Here is a 3,134-nt window from a genome sequence, read left to right on the forward strand (position 1 = left end):
ATCTGATCTTGTGCCCATGAGCATGCACTGAGCACTTGTTGCTTGCAGAATACTGCCCCAGCCCTGAGGGAAGTCTGAGACACAGAGGTCATCCTTGTCCTCAGGACCCCACATATGAGTGGAATAAAGAATCAGAAAAGAAGCAAGTCATTACCCCTGAGTGGTGGGTAGTGGGGAGCCAGCCAGGGGAGGGGACTTGGGGCTGAGGCCACAGAGGGAGGGACTCTGTGAGGGCTGCTGGGGACCAGGCAGAACTGGCCAAGTGGAGGAGGACTTGCAGGCAGGGAGCAGGGCACATGCAAAGGTGTGGAAATACTGCCTATTGTAGGGGTGTGAGTGGAGGGAAGGCTGGAGGATGAGTCAGTTGGAGGAGAGAGGGCTGCAGGGGGGAGGGGCACACTGCTCAGGTCCCCAAGGCCCACACTCTACCCTGGATGCTAGCTTGGGTGCACGGCATTGCTGTTGGCTCTGCTATAGCCTCCAGCCTGGGTGGGGAGTCGGTGGCAGAAGGGACAGTGTGGGGCCACCACAAGCCTAGGCTTTGGCTTAGGAGGAGCCTGTGCCAGTCTGCAGAACTCCATGGGAGGATGCGGAAGTGTGCTCAGCCCCTTTGACCCATCTACCCTCTGCACAGCTCCAGCCCTGGGTGCAGGGCCCATGAAATGTTGGGAGTAGAGGGTAATGGAATGGATACTGACCTGCCAGGAATCTCACAGGCAAAGGAAGCTGCCTCTGCAAGAGCCTCCCCCTGCTTGACCTTGAAAATTTTACTGAGGGTCACAGGGTGCAGCATGGGTCCTCATGCAGCACTTTCCCAAACACCTTGTTCAGTTCCTCAAGTGGGATTTGAGCACCTGGCCTTTGCTGGGTTGAGTGCAAATAAGTGTGAGTTGCTCAGTTTTGTCCGACTCTATGTGACCCCATGGACTGTAGCCTGCAAGACTCCTCTGCCCACGGGATACTCCAAGCAAGAGTACTGGAGTGGGCTGCCATTTCCTTCTTCATGGGAGTGCGAATAGCCAGGGATGCAAAGATATAAAAGCCCCGTCTCCTCTCTTTAAGAAGCTTGCAAGAGATGGTAGAAGTGGTGTGTGTTTGCAGAGAATATAGAGGACACACTGTTAATTTCAAAGCAGCAGCCTGGAGAGAGAGGCCTCACTGGGGAGGTGACATGGCCCTGAGTTTTCCAGAATGAGGAAAATTTATTAGAATGAAGTAGTGGGGGAGGATTTTCTAAATAAGGGGCAATAAGTGCAGAGTGAGGAGATGTGAGTGTGCATGGTGGGTTCAGAGGCTGCAAGAATTCATCAGGTTCCAACTTGGAATGAACCTAGAGAGTTTGTAGTAGGGTCTTCCAGGGGAGAGAGGATCAGAGGTTTTAGGGTTAGTCACTCAGTCATGTCTGACTCTTTGCAACCCCATGGACTGTAGCCTACCAGGCTCCTCTGTCCATGGTATTCTCCAGGCAAGAATACTGGAGAATACTCTGTCCATTCCCTTCTCCAGGGGATTTTCCCAACCCAGGGATTGAACCCAGCTCTCCTGCATTGCAGGTGGATTCTTTACCAAGTGAGTCACCTCCCATTGGGAGGTTTTAGGACAAAGTGAAAACAGGATCAGATGTAAATTTATAAAGGAAGCTTTAGCCAGTCGCTCCTCGACTCAGTTGTACCACACCAGAGGTGCTTTCCCTGATGTTTCCTCTCCTTGATGTTTTGTAAGGTGTTGTACAAGGTGAAGGCAGAGACTCTCTGCCCATCCAGGCAGCCAGGGTCTGAACCAGCATGGACTAGAGGAGATTCTGAGGTAGAAAAAAATAGAGCTTGGGAGAAGGGACCCTCCAGAAGGAGGCTTCCAGCTTTGGGGACAGAGCATCAGAGTGAATTAATAGCCTTCTATTTGTGGAGTCGCAGTTGTCTCTTTCAGCTACGTGAGACTTCTTGTTTCACAGCTTACTGGTTTATAGCCACACAAATGGAAAACCCAGCCATATTCACACCCACCATCCAGGTGGTGTTGGATTCGATGATGAATTCATCACTCCCAGAACACACCGCTGCTTCTAAATTGGTTGTAAGATGACAGTTGAAAGCTGTATCCACTTTATATGGTGTGCTCCCCCCTTTTAAAATCTCTTTTCCCTAGAAAGATGTGGTCAGCCTGGCACCAGGCAGGAGGGAAAGCCAGGTGGCCCAGACCTGGACCCTCTTTTAATTCAGGAATACCTGGACACAACCTCATCTCCAAGGGGGTGAAACCACCTTCTCAAACAAGTCCTGTGTGTGGAGTGAGCTTTCCAGATCACTTTGGGGGGCTCATAATGCTATCTAAATGTTGTAGGATTAATGGCATCACCAACTTGATGGATATGAGTTTGAGCAAGCTCCAGGAGTTGGTGACGGACAGGGAAGCCTGGTATGCTGCAGTCCATGGGGTCACAAAGAGTCAGACATGACTGAGTGACTGAACTGATTGAAAGTAACCATCAACCGGCATTTTCCCCTCTCCCTTGGGACAGTCCTCAGGCACAATTCTGCTCCTTAATGCTCATAACTGCTACTAGGCTTTGCCACATTCAGGGTTAGAGATGATGCTTGAATTTCATCTGTCATCCTTCAAGATCCAGTCAGTGTCACTGATGGATGCTAGGCACTGAGCTGGTCTCTGAAATGGCCCCTCCCAGAACCAGTGCACCTGGGAGAAGCTTCTCAGGAAGGGCAATGGGGTTGGGGCCTACCTCTCACAAGTGCATTGGTGCTCAGGCAAAAACCTCTCTCTGTCTTTGAAGAAGACAAGAGGTTGTTCCTTTAGCAAGTCATTTGCTTTAGTACCATGAAGAGCCACACACACACACACACACACACACACACACACACACACACAGAGTGAAGTGAAAGCAGTATTAAAATAGCAACTGAAATCCCCATAAGGCTTACCCCAGGACATGAGACTTCCCACCATGGACCTCACTCTGCTGGCCGCCCACCAACCACTCCACTGTCCTGTGGACTGAGTGCCACACATTGGTGCTCTAGCTTCTTAAGTTCGTGACATGTCCCAAGAGAGCAGTCTTGCCCACTGCCTGGTGCCCCAGTGGTGCCGAGTCTAGCAGCACAATGGATTCTTGGGGAGCC

Source organism: Giraffa tippelskirchi, chromosome 7, assembly GCF_054371585.1.
Source record: "Giraffa tippelskirchi isolate mGirTip1 chromosome 7, T2T-mGirTip1v1.2.pri, whole genome shotgun sequence".
In the NCBI taxonomy this organism is placed as follows: Eukaryota; Metazoa; Chordata; class Mammalia; order Artiodactyla; family Giraffidae; genus Giraffa; species Giraffa tippelskirchi.